Source organism: Canis lupus, chromosome 10, assembly GCF_003254725.2.
Source record: "Canis lupus dingo isolate Sandy chromosome 10, ASM325472v2, whole genome shotgun sequence".
NCBI classification, from domain to species: Eukaryota; Metazoa; Chordata; class Mammalia; order Carnivora; family Canidae; genus Canis; species Canis lupus.
This window is the reverse complement of record NC_064252.1, coordinates 10,881,005-10,901,332: the sequence shown is the minus strand read 5'-3', so window position 1 is coordinate 10,901,332 and position 20,328 is coordinate 10,881,005. Positions and strand designations below refer to the sequence as shown.

The 20,328-nt window shown below is 38.2% G+C and overlaps 2 long non-coding RNA genes across 7 annotated transcripts in view; one reads left to right on the top strand and one right to left on the bottom strand.

Annotated features, from left to right (window-relative positions):
- Nucleotides 1-20,328, bottom strand: part of LOC125752057 (uncharacterized) — a 101,583-nt gene that overhangs the window by 33,725 nt on the left and 47,530 nt on the right. The window lies entirely within an intron of this gene.
- The window catches only part of LOC112677886 (uncharacterized), a 142,879-nt gene that overhangs the window by 75,410 nt on the left and 47,141 nt on the right, over nt 1-20,328 (top strand). The window contains exon 1 of one of the 3 annotated variants that reach the window (XR_007413368.1): nt 4,813-5,425. The exons of the other annotated variants lie outside the window; for them this stretch is intronic. This is a non-coding gene — a long non-coding RNA (uncharacterized LOC112677886). Of the gene's footprint in view, nt 1-4,812; nt 5,426-20,328 lie in introns of those variants that run through there. 3 annotated transcript variants of the gene reach the window in all.

Here is a 20,328-nt window from a genome sequence, read left to right as displayed (position 1 = left end):
CTTCCACTGTTAGTCAGAGATGCTCAATGATCTGACAATTTATAAAGACATAGGTTCAAGATTCCAGAAGGGGCTGCCTGTGCAGCATCTTATGTTACTCATGCTGCTTGAGATAGGCTAAGGTTAAGAAATGTATTTGGGCCATTTTATTGGCTTTTTTGCCTCTGTTCACCTGTCAGAGGCTGTGTAATGAAAGGATTCTGGACTTGAGTTTGAGACTCCACTTTATCATCACCATGTGATCTTGTGAAAGTAATTCAATTGTTTATACCTTTCAGTGTTGTTGTAAGATTCGAAGAAATGATGTATTTGAGAGCACTTTGTAAACAGAAAAGAAAATTTAAATAAAAAGAGTTAGCAAACATAATAATGGAAGTACTTTTCTGGTGCATAAGTTTCTCCTTACTAAGGACCAACCTACCCGGGGCTTGAGAAACAAAATTGCTTAAGAGAGAACAGACCAAGTGGAATATTTTTCTTCATAATGACAGAGGATAGGCTAGGTTTAATTAACAATTAAGTATTGACTGCCTAGGTGTGTCTGTTATGGTATCTTACATGTTAACTAATTTAATGTTTTTAATAACCCTATGAGGTAAATATTATACTAGTTTTACAGATGAGGCAACTGAGTCTGAGAGTGATGAAGTGACAGGACCAATGTCACATTTTTAGGAAGTGGCAGGTCAGGATTTGAGAGTCAAGTCTATTTAACCACCAAGGCAAGTCAGGCTACCATCTGATTCAGGTAGAAAAGAAGTGACCACTCAGGCTGTTGTACTGTACCCAGGTGGGCCAACTTCTAAGACAAGGATATGCTCAGTAGGGGTTCATGATAACTTTTCCATTTGCCTATGTATCCAGTGAACCCACACTTTCTGAGCACCTCTCATGTAACAGGCACTGTGCTAGATATGGAAAAAAACAGTGAAGAAAACAGTTCCTGAAAGGTTCAAGAAACATCAGTGCAGCAGAGTAGCTTGTCAGATATCCCATTTATCCTCGGTTCAGTCCTGTTAGGGAAATTGCTTCTATTGCTTGGCCAATATTAAAGTTTTAAACATTACTGTTCTGTAGAAATGATCCACTTACGCTGCTTCCTGCTGGAGAATGCCATAAGTCCATAGTAACTGAAGATCATATAACCCAATGATTTTGTTTCAGAGGCAACTGCACAATGGTTTTGAAATGGTAATAATTGCCTATTGCTCTTGGGTTTATCTTATTGTCTGGCAATGCTTATGAAGGCAGCGGGGTTTTAAGAGGCCATTCAATAAGAGTGACAGAAGGCACTATTTTATTTTTCTCTGAATGACTCTCCATGTGAGAATCTAATTCAGAGCTCATAAAGGTCTGAAAGAACTTCTATGATAGCTCAAAGTCTGTAAAGCTGAAAGGAGATGGAGTTATAGAACAATGTAGAAAACTAAAGGTATGGCTCCTTAATAAGTATTGTTTGCTTTCAGAGATCCTGAATAAAATGGTTAAGCTGAGTAAGATCCACAATGAAAGTAGCCGCTGAGATGATGTTTTGCGTCTTAATTTAAAGGAGCATCTCCCTTTTTTGTAAGGCATTCTGCAAATAAGCATCCCAGTCTGAAAAAAGTTCTACAATTTGATCTGTCCACAGCAGTCATTTGACGAAAGTTTCTTTTGAGAGAGAGAATCCTCTGTGCTAAGTACCTACTAAGGAGCATATGTGTTACATATTTTGCTCATTTTTAATGCTCACCACAACCTTGTGAGCTGTTTTTCACCACCTCGCAAAGCTCTTTCCCTTGCTCACTCATTGATTCATTCAACAAATATTTATTGAGTGCCTACTATGTGGCAGGCATGTTTTAGCTGTTGGGGATGTAGCAGTGAACAAAACCCGCAAATGTCCCTGACCCCATGGAGCTTTTATTTTAGTGGGTGGAAACAGAACTAAACAAACAAAACAACAAATATATTATATGCGAGGCTTTGGAGAACAGTGGTGTGGAGAAAGTAATGAGGGTAAAGAGGTGGCGAGGGTGGGAGGAACTTGTAGATTTATATGGGATGGTCATTGTATTAGTTACATTTGCTGAAAAACCAAATTACTCCAAATATTGTAGCTTAAAACAACAAACATTTATTATCTTATAGTTTCTGTAGGTCAGGAACCTGGGTATGGCTTAGCTAGTGTCTCTTCTTCAAGGACTCTTAGGAGGTTGCGTTCAGTTTGTGGCTGGAACAGTTGGCAAGATTCAGTTTGTTTCAGGCTGTTGTACTGAGGATCTCAGTATAGCCAGTCATCAGCAAGAAAGTTTCTTGCTGGCATGGCTGGAGGCCTCCCTCAGTTTCTGCCATGTGGGCCTCTCTATATGGTAGCTCACAATATGCCAGTTGGCCTCTCTCAGAGTATGTGTGCAAGAGAGTGAGAGACTGTGCTTAAGATGGAAGCCACAGTCTTTCTGTAACCTAATCTCAACCCATCACACTGCCTAATCCTATTCACTAGAAGCAAGTCATTAAATCAAGTGTTGGGGATTATATAAAGGTATAAATCAGCAGGTGGGGATCCCTGCGGACATCTTAGAAATTGCCTACCACAGTTAGGGAGCCCTCTCTAATGAGATGACATTTGAGCAGAAACCTAAGGAAGTAAGATAGCAGGTGTGAGGCTGTCCAGGAGAAAAGTGTTGTAGGCAGGGGAAACAGCTAGTGCACAGGTTGAGGGGAAGGGAGTACGGCAAAAGATGAGGCTAGAGAGAAAGCAATGGATGAAATCATGTCATTTTATGTGGGTCATTATGGGGAATTTGGACTCTCCTTTGAGATGGGAAGGCTTCTGAGTAGAGGAGTGACAAGACTTGATTTATGTTTTAAGAGGCTCACTCAGGTTGCTGTGTGGAGAACACATAAGGAGAGCAGGCATGAGTAAAAGCAATAGGACCAGTTAGAAGGCTATGGTACTAATCCAGCTGAGCCATGATCATGACTTAGACCAGGATGATAGGATTAGACATGGCATGAAGTGATTGGACTTTGGATGTATTTCCTAGTAGAGCTGACAGGGTTTGTTGATGGTTTAGCTGTGGATTGTGAAGAAAGTGAGGAATCAGTAGTGACTCCAAGGTTTTCGGACTTAGCAACTCGAAGAATAGTTGTCCTTTATTAAGCTGAAAAATACTGATGGAGCATCAAGTTGTAGGAGGAGAAGTATAAGGGGTTTTGTACATGTTAATGTATGCCGATCAGACATCTAAGTGAAGATGCTGAGTTGGCATCTGGATATCTAAGTCTGGAGCTCTGGAGAGTGGAGTGGACTACAAATACGAATTTGGGAATTCCAAGCATTAACAGGCTATGTGAAAACGGAGTGGATGAAAATACTGAAGAAATGAGCATAGACTAAGAAAGACAAGGCCTGTGGATTGAAATCCTGGGGCCACTCCAGGTTTAGAAATTAGGAAAATAAGGTCAGCAAATGAGAAAGAGTACATAGGAAGTGAGAAGGAGAACCAAGAGAGATTAGTGCCCTAGGAACAGGTGAAGTGTTTCAAGGCGGAAAGTGATCAACTAACTGTATTAAATCCAGTCAATCGGTCAAGCAAGATGAGCACTAAATGAATCACAGATTTGGGAACATGGAGGTCACTGGTGGGATGGGAGGATGTCAAGACAGAAGTGGAGAAGGTGGAAACTGAGACCCTTATGAGAAATTGATGTCTTCCAACAATTAGTTTAGAACCACTTTGCAACAACAAGCTCACCTGTGGGGCTTATTACAAATAGAGTGCCCCACTCCAAGATCTCAGGGGTTGATACCCTGTGATCTTTATATTTAGTAAGTTCCAAAAGTGTTTTGAGGCACATTAAAATTTGAGGGTCAGTGTCTTGCTCTATGTACTTTATTTTACGTCTCGTATGGTCACTATTAAAGATATTTTAAGTAAGTTCCGTTTGTGGAACATTTTGTGGATGATCACTTGTCCCGGAGGCATTCCTATATTTCCCTTAGCCTTTTTATTTCCTGGAGTTTTTATGAAAACCTGGACAAAGAAATTCTATAACCCCAAAGAATAGCAAGTAAACAAATCTCCCTTCTGTAATGGCTCCCAGGAACCTCATAAAATTTGAAATTCTCAAAATCAGCATGAAAGGCTCTAGTAAAGGAAAGACAAAATTCTTACAGATTCAGAAAGAATTCAATATTTTGTGGATCACCAAATTGCTTAATTTACTGAGTTTCTCCACAGAGAAAGATGGAGGAACTGTTCTAGTTAGGTCTATTTGGAGGACTAGGGACCCTTGGGCTGCCTTTATCGCTAGAGCAAAGGCTGCAATGTTGAGCGGCATCTGGATTGTTCTTTTTTGCCCTGAGACTTGGCCCTAGGACCAGATATGTTTCAGAAAGAATCATGCAATATAGGAGGAACAGAGGCAGTAGCAGTTTAAACTTAAGTTTTCCTGCTGTATGCTAAATAGAAGAAAGCACTCAAAGGATTTGATGTTGTGGCAGGAGGGAGTTCTAAATTGTTGATCCTTCTCTCCTCAATTGCCTTTTCTTTTCTTAGCTGTCACCTCCTAGGGTCTGCAGACTTGTGCCTATGTCCCCTCCCTTTGGAATTACCACCCTTCTCACAAGGATTTTCTCCCTTGGTTCTTTCTCATGCCTTGTAAGCCCCTTAGAAACTTGACACCAATAGAGATTCTCACTGCTTAGGTATTTTGGCCTCAGAACAGAATGGGATAAAGTAAAATCTAATCTTGTTAATGAAGGCTCCAATTCCAATCTTCCCTTTAGCGAGGGCTGCTACTGATTTCCTACCTAGTTTACTTAAGGAGCAAGAGAGCACTGACAACATTTTTCTTATTACAGCAACATGGCTAACAGAGGTATGTAGAAATTATATTCTAGTTCTGTGTGTAAATATATGGCCAAGACAATTTAAAATGTGGGAGTGACTAATGACAAGCATTATGAAAACAGTGCTTACGAGTCGTGGGTATGTGTTTAAATAAGTTCCCCAAAATGACTGAAATGGGTCAAACAATGGTATAATCAGACAAAAAGCACATAAATATAACAGAAATTCCAGCAGCACCTGTTAACCCAGCAGCTCCTGGACAAACATTAATGGTTGCCCATCAATCTAAAATCATATCTGTGTGAAAGAAGTGGTGGGAGATTAAGACTAGAGAGGATTGCTAGTGAGCTTGCAAATGTTCTGTGAAGACAGAAGGACAAGCACCAACAAAATCCCAAGACTAGAAGATGGATAAAAACTAGACTTTCCCAAGGATGTCTTCACAAGAAAAAAAACAGCAGTTTCCTGAGCAGAACAACTAGCTACAGCATCTTCTACGGGAGGACTGGCAGCAGCAGCATCCAGGCAAGGAATGGCACCATCTGGAGTGATAGTCACATGGGAATACATGTGCATCATTCATCAGGGTGAGTACATATTTAGATGGGAATCCTGCATTATCTGTAACTTGTGTCAACTTTGTCACTTCAATTTTGGGGCAATTCTCTTCTCCCATACTACTTGTGGTTCTCCTGTTGGGAGGATCTCCAGGAAGAGTTGTGGTCTTTGAGACTGATCTTATTAGTGTGTGATTTTACAACTGATGGCATTAGTGGATAGTCTGCAATATTAACTGCCTTTTTCCTTCACATATATGTACCCATGTGCCTCTTTAAGTAAAAATGCAAATCTATGTAAAACAATTTGTAAGTTAATATCACTTGGGTGCTTAAAAAAAAACAAATGAGACTGGAGTAGTGGTTTGAAATCTAGGCTGATTTCTTTGCCTGGTAATCACTCAGTGTGTTTTTATTAAATGGGATTATTAGTTTCTTTTAATAATGTATGTGGTTAAAAAAAACATACAAAATTCTAACCTTCTCTTTCTTTGTGAGTGGATTTGTCAAATGTTTCCCAAACATTCCCAAATGTACTTTCTCTTGAAAGATGCAGCAGTGACTCTAAACAGACAGTAATTGTTGCATAATTAATGCATAGCAAGTGGACACAGCAATTTCAGTTTGGAATTTCTGCTCCTTAATCCTTAACTGCATTGCCCTGTCATACTCCCACTACAACTCCCATCATACCCAAGAACCTCCCTTGACACTTGTAAATAGCACAGTGGACACAATTTAATTTGCTTTGGAGGGCAGTTCTTAAATGAACTGCAAAGGGGAAACACAGGCACTCTGCTAAATATATATATGCGCACGTGTGCAAACATACACATTTGCTTTCCTCAAACCTCATTCTTAAAGTCTTTTATTACCTGTACAGTTCAATACACCTTCTTGAACATTCTGCATCCTTATCTAACACCTGCTTGTTAATCCCATTCAATTTTCACTTAGTCTTTAGCAAGTGAAAGCAACCAATTCAAATAATATAAAGGGGATTTTTCCTTCCTTCCTTCCTTCCTTCCTTCCTTCCTTCCTTCCTTCCTTCCTTCCTTCCTTCCTTCCCTCCCTCCCTCCCTCCCTTCATCCCTCCTTCCTTTCTTCCTTTCATTCCTTCCTTCCTGCCTCTGATCCTTTTAGTAACACTAATGACCTATCTAACATCTGCTTTCTAAGTTACTGGTTCCATTCCTATTGTTAACTTCTCTTGTGTATCAACCAAACTCCAGTTTCCTTTGTTTGGTACAGACAAAACCACAGTGTAGGGATGTGATAATATGGAATGAATATCTGAAAGCAATACTTTTTGCTTCCCAGGAAGTGTCTCTTCATGTGGGCTTGCTGACAGCAAAAGGGAGGCTCCACTAGGGCATTATCAGTCATCTTGCTCTTCTCAGGTGTGGCAGGCCTTCTTTTCTCGATAAGTTATATCCCTGACTAATTTAGGGTGACCTTAAGGTGACCTAAGGTTGTGTCAATTTTATTTCTTCTCCTTCTTCCTCCTCCTCCTCCTCCTCCTTCTTCTTCTTCTTCTTCTTCCTCCTCCTCTCCTCCTCTCCCTCCTCCTCCTCCTCCTCCTCCTCCTCCTCCTCCTCCTCCTCCTCCTCCTCTTCTTCTTCTTCTTCTTCTTCTTCTTCTTCTTCTTCTTCTTCTTCTTCTTCTTCTTCTTCTTCTTCTTCTTCTTCTTCTTCTTCTTCCTCTTCCTCTTCTTCTTCTCCTCCTCCTCCTCCTTCTTTTCCTTCTCCTTCTTCTCTTAACAGCTATTTAAAATTTTAAGTTACAAATAAATGATACAGTTTTGCTCTACTTGTAACTAGCTGTAAAACCTTGGGCAACTCATACAACTCCTTGAATCCTCAGTTTTCTCAACTGTTAAGAGAACCAGATCCAATCAATTCTAATGTTGCTTCCAACACTGACGTTCTCTGAGTCAAGAGGCAAAATGGCTCAGGAGAAAGATCTGGACTGCCTGCTTCAGAGCTTGCCCTCACTCAGCAGTATAATAAGATAATTGACTGCTCAAAACACTTACCACTTATTGAGCACCTATATGTTTGCACTGTATCAGAAATTCATGTATACAGTGTTTCATTTACTTTCCATAGCAACTCTAGGAGGTAGACATTATTATTACTACTAAACCTGTTTTATGATGAAGGTGCTAGGTCTCAGGAAGTTTAAGGAGCCCTTTCAAGATCATAGAGTAATTGGCATAGCTGGAGTTAATTGGCCATCAAGCACGTTTGTAACCATTCTGCTACCCTATTTCCCAATTTACTTGCTGTTTGGAATTGCCTGCCAATGTCCAAAAGCCAGCTTATGGATTCCACCTTGGAATCAGAAGGTCTGGGATCCAGTCTTGGCTCTCTTATTTTTTGGGTCTTCAGCCAAATTGTGTAAATTCTTTGAGCCTCAGTTTGGTCATCAGTAAATGAAGGAAATAATACCTACCTCAGCATCATAGTGGAAATGGAAAGATAATGATGCATGTCAGCAGTTGCCTGGCTCCCTATCTTGCTTCTCTGTAGAGTAACCATCACTTAACCACTGTCTGTAGGCTCAGCCCAGCCCAGGCTTCAGGACTAATCCTTCTTCCATGCAAAGACTGTAGAGATCTTTAGTTTAATGCAGAAGAGGATTCAACATCAACCATAGTTCCTGTTGGTCCTGATGAAGTGGCTGCAATAAGTGGGCCTCTACCTTAACTGCAGAGGGTAGAGTTGTTCAAATGGGCCCTGGGACCTACTGCCTATGTTTTAATCTTAGTTCTGCCCTTTCTGATGATCTTGGGCAAATGAGTTCATCTTTCTGTGGTTCAGTTTTCTCATTTGTAAAATGAGAGGAGTAATAATAGTTATTATAGAGGGTTGTTGTGAAGACTTAGTAAATTTATCAATAAAAGTACATATAGCAGTACCTGCCAAATAGTGTTTGTTATTATTATTACAGAACTTAGCTGATCTATACTTTATATTATTATGCATAAATGACATCAATTATATACTTATATTATTATTGTCACTAATTAGGCCCCTGCCTTCTCAGGTAAATTTTCCCATCTCTCTGGGGCTGCAGCCCTCATTGCAATAATGCACTGGGGCAGGATTCCAGTCACTGGGCCCCTTACATGAGGTGAGACCTTGCAATCTGCTCAAGGTATTCTTGATATTGACTGCCCTCCTACATCTATTGTGTTCCCCAAGATGGTGCTCTGGTGGTGTGTGTGGTTCCTTGGTGGTGCAGGCTACTTCCCTAGACCACCTGTTCCCTGGAACCCATGTTCTCTTCTCTGCTGCACCTTTCCCCAGTGCTTGTGTCTTGGGCTTCCTGACTAGCTCCTGTGTTTGTACAGTGTGTGTACCAAAGTTCTCACCTTCGATTGACACAATCTTATAAAATAACTTTGTAAAGCATCATGCACATAAAATGGGTATGAACCTCAGAACAGACTCAAATGGGCAAGAGTTATCACATTTTTCTACTATTTTTGGTTACAGCTTTGTTGATATATAATTCACAAACCATATACTTCACTCACCTAAAATATAAAATTAAGCATTTTTTCGTGTATTCAGAGTTGTACAACTATCACTATAATCAATTTTATTATTATTATTTTTTAGATTTTATTTATTCATGAGAGACAAAGAGAGGGAGAGAGAGAGAGAGAGAGAAAGAGCCAGAGACACAGGCCGAGGGAGAAGCAGGCTCCATGCAGTAAGCCTGATGTGGGACTTGATCCTGGGACTCCAGGATCATGCCCTGGGCTGAAGGCAGGCACTCGACCTCTGAGCCACCCAGGGGCCTTGTACAATTAATTTTAGAATATTTTAATTACTACCCTCTCCAAACCCTACTGTTTAGTAGTTACCTCTTCTTTACCTTAGCAACTACTGATCTACTTTTCATCTGTAGATTGCCTATTTTGGACATTTCCTATAAATGTAATCATACAAAATGTGGCCTTTTGTAACTGACTCTTTTCATTTAGCCTAATATTTTTAAGGTTCGTCCATATCATAGCATCTGTCAATACTTCGTTCTTTTTATTGCCAAATAATATTCATGATTCTCTATTTTTAACTCAATAGCTAACTATGACTCTCTCCTGGCATTCCAAAGGACTAGTGAGCAATTAAACTTATTCTCAGAGCTTCCTATTGGAGGCTATGCAAGGTTCCAAATTTTCAAGCAGAGTTGAGACATCTCAGATGCCCAGTAAGGCATCAACCACCTGGCCACATAGGTTACTGTTGAGATGCCATTGTCTCTCCCTCTGTAGTCCTTTTTTTTTTCTTTTAAAGATTTTATTTATTTATTCAGGAGAGAGAGAGAGAGCGCGCGCGCGCGCGAGAGAGAGAGAGAGAGAGAGAGAGAGACAGGGTGAGAGACATAGGCAGAGGGAGAAGCAGGCTCCATGCAGGGAGCCTGATGTGGGACTTGATTCCGGGTCTCCAGGAAGGCAGCACTAAACCGCTGAGACATCCGGGCTGCCCAACTTCTGTAGTCCTTTAAAGGGCTTCCTCACTGCCAACTTTGTGCCACCTTTGGAGTATGGGAGTTATTCCTGTGGTTGGGAGGTGTCTGGGCTAATGTTCTACATCTTGGTAAACTGATGGCTAATCTCTCTGAGGTCCTGCTGTGTGTCTTTGGTCAGTGACAAGGAGTAAGTTAGGACACAAGGAACCCCGGACCTTGGTTTTTCCTTGAGCAGGAGAGACTTTCATTTTAGACAGGGGATATTCCTCCTAGGATTCAACTGAATTCTCCTTAATGCCCTCAGGCTTTTGAAAACAAAACTCAGGAATTCCAACCTCAAATTTTCACTGAGGCAAGGAAGCACAAAGCCTGGTACTCATATGAAGGGGCGTTCAGAGGGGCAAACAGAAGGAGAAACACAAGTTAATCTAAAGAAGTTATCTTGTAAGCTAGAAAAAGAAGAACAAAGCCCCAAACCAGTAAGAGGAAGGAAGTAATAAAGATTAGAGCAGAAATAACTGACATAGACACTAAAAGACCAATAGGGTAGACCAAATATAACCAGGAGCTGGTTCTTTGAAAAGATTAACAAAATTGATAAACCTTTAGCCAGACTCATAAAAAAAAAAAAAAAGAGAGAGAGGAGATTTAAATAAAATCAGGAATGAAAGAGGAGAGATCACAACCAATAACACAGAAATACAAAGGATTATAAGAATATTATGAAAAATTATATTTCAACAAATTGGACAACCTAGAAGAAATGGATAAATTCTCAGAAACATATAACCTCCTAAAATTGAAAGAGAAAAAAAGTAGAACATTTGAACAGACCAATTTCTAGTGATGAAACTGAATTTGTAATGAAAAAAAAAAAAAAAAAACTCCCAACAAACAAATGTCCAGGACCATATGGCTTCACAGGTGAATTTTACAAAACATTTAAAGAAGAGTTAATATTTATTCTTCTCAAACTATTCCAAAAAATAGAAGAGGAAGTAAAGATTCCAAATTCATCCTATGAGGCCAGTGCAACCCTAATACCCAAAGCAGATAAAGACACTACAAAATAAAGGAAACTTCAGGCCAATAGCTCTAATAAACATAGATGCAAAAATCCTCAACAAAATATTAGCAAACTGAATCCAACAACACATTAAAAAAATCATTCACCATGATCAAGTGGGATTTATTCCTGGGATACAAGGATGATTCAGTATTTGCAAGCCAATCAACATGATATATTACATCAATAAGAGAAAAGGTAAACACCATATGATCATTTCAATAGACACAGAAGAAACATTTGACAAAGTACAACATCCATTCATGATAAAAACTCTCAGCAAAGTAGGTTTAGAGGGAACATAGCACAACATAGTAAAGGCCATATATAAAAAACTCATAGCTAACATACTCAATGGTAAAAAAAACAGAGTTTTCCCCTTGAAAATCAGGAACAAGACAAGGTAGTCTACTCTTACCACTTTTATTCAACATAGTACTGGAAGTCCTAGCCATGGCAGTCTGATAAGAAAAAGAAAATGCATCCAAACTGGTAAAAGAAGCAAAACTTTCACTTTTTGCAGATGGCATGATACCATGTATAGAAAACCCTAAAGATTCTACCCCCAAAAAACCTATAACTGATAAATAAATTCAGTAAAGTTGCAGGATACAAAATCAATATATAGAAGTCTGTTGCATTTCTGTACACTAATAATAAAGTAGCAAAAACAGAAATTAAGAAAACCCCATTTATAATTGTACCAAAAATAAAAACATACCTAGAAATAAACCTAAGGTTAAAGACCTGTACTCTGAAAATCATAAAATGTTGATGAAAGAAACTGAAGATGACACGAACAAATGGAAAAATATTCCATGCTCATGGATTAGAAGAACAAATACTCTTAAAAAAATGCCCATACTACACAAAGCAATCTATAGATTTAATGCAATCTCTATCAAAATACCAACATCATTTTTTCACAGAACTCGAACAAATAATCCTAAAATTTGTCTGGAACCACAAAATACCCCAAATAACCAAAGCAATCTTGAAAAATAAGAACAAAACAGGAAGTACCATGATCCCAGGTTTCAAGGTATACTGCAAAGCTGTAGTAATCAAAACAGTATGCTACTGGCACAAAAGTAGACATGTACATCAACAGAACAGACTAGAAATTACTCCATAATTATATGTTCAATTAATTTTCAACAGAAGAGGCAAGTATATGCAATGGGGGAAAAACAGTCTCTTCAACAAATGGTGCTGGGAACACTGGACAGCTATATCCAAAAGAATGAAACTGGACCAGTTTCTTATACTATACACAAAAACAAACTCAAAATGGATTAAAGACCTGAAGCCATAAAATTCCTAGATGAAAACAAGCAGTAATCTCTTTGGCATTAGCCATAGAAACATTTTTCTAGGTATGTTTCCTTTGGCAAGGAAAAAGAAAGAAAATTAAACTATTGGGACTACACCCAAACAAAAAAGCTTTTGCTATACCCAAAAGCAAAAGCTTTTGCACAGTGAAGGAAACCATCAACAAAATAAAAAGACAACCATTGAGTGGGAGAAGATATTTACAAATTATATATCTGATAAGGGGTTAGTATCCAAAATACATAGAGAACTTATACAACTCAACACCAAAAAGTGAAATAATTCAATTAGAAAATGGGCAGAAGACATGAACAGATATATTTCTAAAGAAGACACACAGTTGGCCAATAGATACATGAAAAGATGCTCAACATCACTAATCATCAGGGAAATGAAAATCAAAACCACAATGAGATATTACCTCACAGCTGTCAGAATGGCTAAAATAAAAAACACAAGAAACTAGTATTTGCAAAAATGTGGAGAAAAAGGAACCCATGTGCACTGTTGGTGGGAATGCAAACTGGTGCAGCCACTGTGGAAAACAGTATGGAGGTTCCTCAAAAAATTAAAAAAGGAACTACCAGGGGCACCTGGGTGGCTCACTCAGTTAAGCATCTCCTTCAGCTCAGGTCATGATTCCAGGGTCAAGCCCCATATTGGGCTCCCTGCTCAGTGAGGAGTCTGCTTTTCCCTCTGCTCCTCCATCTACTTGTGCCTACTCTCTCTCTCTCTCCCTCTCTCAAATAAATAAATAAAATCTTTAAAAAATAGAGTTACCATATGATCCAGTAATTCCACTACTGGGTATTTACCCAAAGAAACTGAAAACACTAATTAAAAAACATATATGCACATGCATGCTTATTGCAATAGTATTTACAGTAGTCAAGATATGGAAACAACCCTCAGGTACATCAATAGATAAATGGGTAAAGAAAAAGTGATATATATATATAATGGAATATTAGAAAAAAAGAAAAAAGTGATATATATATATAATGGAATATTAGAAAAAAGAATGGAATGGAATCTTGCCATTTGTAATAACAATGATTTAGAGGGTATAGTGCTAAGTGAAATAAGTCACAAAAAGACAAATACCATATGATTTCACTCATATGTGGAATTTAAGAAACAAAACAAAGGAAAAGAGACAAAAAAACCAGAGTCTTAACTATTTAGAACAAACTGGTGGTTACCAGACAGGAAGTAGGTCAGGGGATGGGTAAAATAGGTGAAGGGGAATAAGAGTACACTTACTGTGATGAACACTGAGTATAGCATTGTTGAATCATTATATTGTATACCTGAAGCTAATATAACACTATATATACTTTTTTTATAGGATTTATTTTTTTTAAGATTTTATTTATTTATTCCTGAAAGATACACACACACACACACACACACACACACACACACACACAGGCAGAGAGACAAGCAGGCTCCATGCAGGGAGCCCAACGTGGGACGCAATCCTGGGTCTCCAGAATCATGCCCTGGGCCAAAGGTGGCGCTAAACCACTGAGCCACCCGGGCTGCCCCATTATATATTAATTATAATGAAATTTAAAAAATAATTTTAAAAGTTATCTTGTGTCAGAGTTCATTTCTCATTGTTCACATCTCTGCACCTAGATACACCCCCACACATTGCAGCATTTTATCCCATGACGTCTTATCTTGTTCTCCAGTCCATTCATGGCTGGCTCTTTCCTATGTCACAAGCCCACCTGCCACTGCTCCCTCACAGCTTTTTAACTCTTATAAGCCATTGGTTACTTTAAGAACATGCTAGGTAGTAAGTAACCCAGGCTTTACTACTTGAATTTTTACTTTAACTATATAATGGAACTCTCTTTTGTGGTAGAATGAAAATGATCTCATCTGTGCTATTAGAAATGTATGATTTGAGTTTTTGTTAAATATTTTTACCATACATTTTTTTTCTCTTTTATGTAGTTCCTTAATGTATTTGTATTATGACTCTCTATTGTGCCAGGTTCTGGTCTTGGGATTCTTTTGCACTTTTAAAAATTATTGAAAATCCCAAAGAGCTTTTGTTTATTTGGGTTATATCTATTTACCACACTAGAAGGCAAAACTGAGACATTAAGAAAAATACTAGTTCATTTGAAGACAACAATAATAAACACATTATGTGTAACATAAAATCTTTAAAAATTTTTTAAAGATTTTAATATTTTATTTAGAGAAAGAGAGAGAGAGAGAGCGCTCATGTGGAAGGGGAGGGGTAAAAGGAGAGAGAGGGAGAGAATCCCAAGCCGATTCCACACCAAGCTCAGAGCTTGACTTGAGGCTCAATCCCACGACCCCAAGATCATGACAACCAATCTGAATCCAAGAGTCAGATGTTCAACTGACTGAGCCACTCAGGTGCCCCATAAATAACATCTTTTTATTAAAAATATTTATTTTTCTAAACAAAGAAAAGTAATGAGTATCATAGTATTCTTTGGCACTTTTTGCAAATCCTTTTAATGTCTGACTTAATAGAAGACAGCTGGATTTTTACATTGGCCTCTGCATTCAATGTGGTCTATGTTGTTTTTATTGATGTATATGAAGAAAATCTAGCATCACAGAGATACATAGTTGGAAAAGGGAGGAATATCTTAATACCATTTTTGGATAGCTGTAGATTCTACCCCAAAGATCAACAAGAGACAGTTTCTTAAAGGTTATTTGTCAACAGATATTACCAGATATGTTCTTTGAAGCGACAGGCTCACTGTTCATTTTCAAGAAAATGTCTGCCAATATCTAAATCTGAACAAATTGTTATTTAAGGTAAAAATGATGTTTCATGAAAAGAAAAAACAGTTAGTTCAGCTTGCAACTCAAACAATAACACTTCCTAGTTTGTTACACACGCTATTACAGTTGTGTACTCCTAGTTTATTACACAGAGTATTACAAAGACCTACACTGAAGTATTGAGAATTAATGAAACTAACAATTTTTAATGCTTCACCAAGGATTTTCTTAAGTAAAACTGGCTTGCTTTTCTTTCTTTCTTTTTTCTTTCTTCTTTCTTCTTTCTTTCTTTCTTTCTTTCTTTCTTTCTTTCTTTCTTTCTTTCTTTCTTTCTTTTCTTTCCTCTTTCTTTTCTTTCTTTCTCTCTTTTCTTTCTTTTCTTTTCTTCTTTCTTTTTTTTTTTCTTTTCTTTTCTTTTTTCTTTCTTCCCTCCTCCATCCTCGCTCCCTTCCTTCCTTCCTTGTGAACTTGTGATAGTGAAGAATATGGTGACCATTAGATACAATTTGGTGCCACCATTATGGCTTGTACTAACACACTGGCAGTTTGGCTCACTGTTACTTTTGCACCCAGTGTAAAAATCCACATAGTGAATAAGGCAAGTCATTCTTTAACATTATTGTAAGAGCAGTTTTGATCTCACATATTCCCTGAAGGAGTTTCTAGGACTTTGTGGACTATTCTTAGAGAAAGGGAAAAGCAGAGGAAATGAAAGGACCCAAGGGAAGAGAGTGGTCCTCACTTTCTGAGTGCTCCTTTCTGCTGCCTAGGACCATGTGTTCTCTATGTCCCCTGATTTGTCCCACCACCCACCAGTTTTCCTCCCCGCCTTTTGTATTGCCCGTAATATGACAATGTCTTTGGGAGTTCCAGGAACGGGGCATTTTACTTGCTTTGTTACTGGCATCTGTAGTAGAGCTAGGAAGAGCAGTGGTATAAGCCTCTTCTCCCTTTCCTTCCAATTCAAAGAATTTCCTCATGAAAATACTGGTATATCCCAATAAAATCTCCAAATTGCTGAATAAACCATCTAGAAAGACAACTGACCAGAAATGTATGCCCTTTTCCTTGTGGTTTTGAAAACATCTGACCCTTAAAGAGGTGGTATTGATTACCTTGGACATTTTTCCTACAAATTTTATTTTCACTGGATTGTAACTGAAGAATTTAGAAAAAAAATCGCTGACTTTATATGCTGTCCATAGGAACGCTCTGTAGGTTAGCCTTTCCTTACTGCTACCACATGTAAATGGATCTGGAAGCTTTGAACTGTGAGTCTATTGGGCTCCCTTCCAAAGTCCTGAGGGCTTGTTTTATTTAAAAACATGACACTTGGCAACTTATATCAAGGGTCTAATTCTTCCTTATAGTACTATAACTAGGTTAAAGAGTATGTGGTAAGCAAAACTATTTACCTGTGATAGAGGGTAATTATCAGGATTATATCAGGCAAGTTCTGAGTCAAATATACTGAAGTTAGCTTTTATTTAAATCTAAAATTGTTTTGCTCTTGGAGATTTTAGACAAGAAAACCATTTGTTCTCAGGACCATAAACTTTGGCATATTTCTAAAAGTTCAAGACTGTGTTATTGTGGTTTTTTAAAAAAATTCACCCATTTATTAAAAACAAAATTTATCAAGAAGCTACTCTGTGCCAAAAATTGCTCTAGACATGGAGGTGGAGCAATGAATAAGACAGACATAATCCCTGCACTCATGAAGTTTATAGTCTAGATGAGAAGTTGAAAAATAATGAGTAAACAACTAAATAAGCAAGATAATTTTAGAGAATGACAAACATATGAAGGGAATAACATGGAGTGTTGGGATAATAAATCACAGAGGAGATAAGGTGGTCAGAGAAGGCTTCCCTAGGTGAGGTGACATTTTGAGATGAGACCTGAATAAGGAGAAAGAGTCAGTCAGGGGAAGAGCCAGGTGGAAGAGAACTTGAAGCAGAGGGAACAGCAATATAGAGGCCCTGAGGTAGGGATAAGTTTGGGGATGCATTAGGAAAATCCTGAGTTTTGGGGCACCTGGGTAGCTCAGTTGTTTAAGCGTCTGACTCTTGACTTTTGGCTCAGGTCATGATCTCAGGATTGTGAAATCAAGCCCCACATTGGGCTCCACACTCGGCAGGGAGCATGCTTGAGAATCTCTCCCTCTCGCCCTCTGCCCCCTACACCTGTTCTCTCTCTTTCTCAAATAAATAAATAAATCTTACCAAAGAGAAAACCCTGAGTTTTTTAATAGAAGTAAAATTTGATCTTATTACTAGCAAATTTTCTGTTAAAATTAGAATAATGCATTATTAAATCTTAAATTAACTTTGACATTTTGACTAGGACTACCAGGGAATTGTTTGTCAGATGATTCTGGTTTAGTTTGGGGCTGAATAATGTTTTTTTTTTTTTACTTAATCACTACATATAATTTCACTTGGAAGTCTCAAAACTAAGTTCTTTATCTGACCTAAAGCCTTTTCCTTTGTCTGCTTTGTATTTTTCTATCCTTTTGTTTTTTTTTTTTAACTTTTATTTATTTATGATAGTCACACACAGAGAGAGAGAGAGAGAGGCAGAGACATAGGCAGAGGGAGAAGCAGGCTCCATGCACTGGGAGCCCGACATGGGATTCGATCCCGGGCCTCCAGGATCGCGCCCGGGCCAAAGGCAGGCGCCAAACCACTACGCCACCCAGGGATCCCTCTATCCTTTTGAAGTAAGTGGCACTATTATTCTTTTAGCTCAAGCCAGTACTCCAGGTCATTCTGTACAGCTGTCTCCCTCACTCCACTCCATTGTAAAACTCATAGATTTTACCTCCTGAATATTTCTTGAATCTGTCCATTTCCTCCATCCTAAATCATCATCATCTCACTCATGTTCTCCAGTAGTGCTCTCTTAAAATGCATCTCTGTATCTAGAGTGATTTTACTAACAAGCTAAACTATATAGTTCATTCTCTAATTAAAACCTGGCAAGGATGCCTGGCTGGCTCAGTTGATTAAGTGTCTGACTCTTGATCTCAGCTCAGGTCTTGATGTCAGGGTTATGAGTTCTAGGCCCAGTGTGGAGCCTACTTAAAACAGTACCAACACCGACACCAACACCACCACCAACAAACCCTGGCAAAACCTCTCCCAGCAGTCTGTAAAAATGATATCCTACAATTAAATCAATTTTTAAAATATAGGGCTAACGAGATAAAGAGATTCCTTTATTGCAGGACTTCTCAGAGCCTTCCAAATGCTAATGTAAGGCATTATGAATCAATCATATGGGCCAAAAATGAGGATATTTTCAGACATAAGTTACAATGAAGCTATTGTTTTGAGAAACACCAAGAGCATCTCATGGAATACCTCAATGAATAATAGTACTTTATATAACTTGGTTTAGGGAATTTGGTTTACAGAAAGAAATATAGTCATGTTAACATGGTATATGAGACTTCCGATGACTTGGTCCTCACCTTCCTCATGAGCTTCATTTTCACCATTCCCTACCTTGAGCTTGATGTCTAATAATAGCAAACCATATCTAGTTCATACAACATGCTCCCTGTGATTTTGCTCAAGTTCTTCCCTCTGGAACATTTCTTCCTCTGGCTAAGTCACTCATCTTTGAACTCTCAACTCAGGGATCTTTCTTGAATTCCAAGTCGAGATAAGTGCCTCTCTTATGAGTTCCACTTATCACAGTTGGAATAATCTGTTTATGTGTCTTCTTCCTCCTAGTTTACTGGGGGTTAAAGACTCAGGGACCACACTATGATGATGAGGATAATGACGATGATGGTAATGACAGCTAACCTTACTGTATTCAGTAGGTGCCAGGCTCTGTATATGAGGTATTTAATATTCATAAAACTCCCACGAGATAAGTATTATTAGTATCCTCATTTTGCAGATAAAGAAGCTAGGGGCTTAGAGGCTGAGGAACTTGCCTGAGGTTATATAACCAGTGAATGATGAGAAGGGGTGTGAATTTAGACAGCCGGACTCCCAAGGCTGCACCTTTTGCAACTGTATCTATAACACCAGCATGGTTCCTGGTAGCAGACACTTGATAAATGCCTGGTAGTGGATACTTGATAAATGCTTGTTGATCTAACCTGTGTGCACTTGTGCACACGCATGTCCCCCCCCCCCGCCATAGAAACTACTAGCACCAAGGAAGTTGGACATATTATAGAAAAGTGTTAAATTCCATCTGTGACAGAACTGCCAGTGGAAAGGGAGTTATGGAAGGGACAGCCAGCGCATGTTCCAAATTACTCTCAGCTTGCTTGCCGTCTTAGACATATGTTCTGAGGGTGGCCAACCCCTGTTTTACATCTGTGTTAGTCTTTGCAGAATAAAGAGCAAATTAGCGTTTAATGGGGACTATTAATATTGTCACCTAATTGAATAATACCTAATAAATCTTTTCTTTTACAACCCAATGGGAATTTCTAGTTAGTGTGGAAAATATTTGATCTGAAAAATATTTTCATACACAAAGAATATATATGTACTTGTGAGAGATATTGAATATCTAATGAAATTTTGTTGACTATTAACTGAACACTTATCCTCCTAGAACTGTTGGCAGTGGCTTTTGAGAGGTAAAGAATAAGTTTTATGATAGTTTCTGCACTTGAGAATTTTGCTATATTGCTTGACAGTATCTAAGTATCTTATAGTCGGCCTCTAAATTGGCATTTCTTTAATAAGAAAAAGTTCAAATATATTATTTTGTTGTACTCTTTGAGGATCAAAAGCCATCATGATATGATTATAATTTGAAATGTGAGTAAGAAGCATGTGGGGTCATGATCTCTATAAGCCTATTCTTTACTACTTAATTAAATTGTGCAGATGATAGAAACATTGAAAGCAGATTATTAGCTTATAAATGATAAAAAGAGACTGGTAACTCCCATACATATGTTTTATGATTTTGTTTAACGAGTCTATTTCATGTAAGATCAAATTAGTTGCTTAGAACAAAGACCTGCATGACTTTCTCTCCCAAATTAAACTATAAATGGGAATGCTTACAAATGCCTGGACTTTTTTTTTTTTTTTTTGCTTAATATGTGCCATATCGCTTTGGAGAAATTATTTAATTATGTTAGAATTCTTTCATTGTAAAGGAAAAGTTTTCCTATTCCCCATTCCATTTCTTTTGAGCATTAAGCACTCATTTATCCCCTTATACTTTACTGCAAGTTGTAACCTGGGGTTTACTGGAATTCTTACTGAGGACACATACTTTCTTCACACTC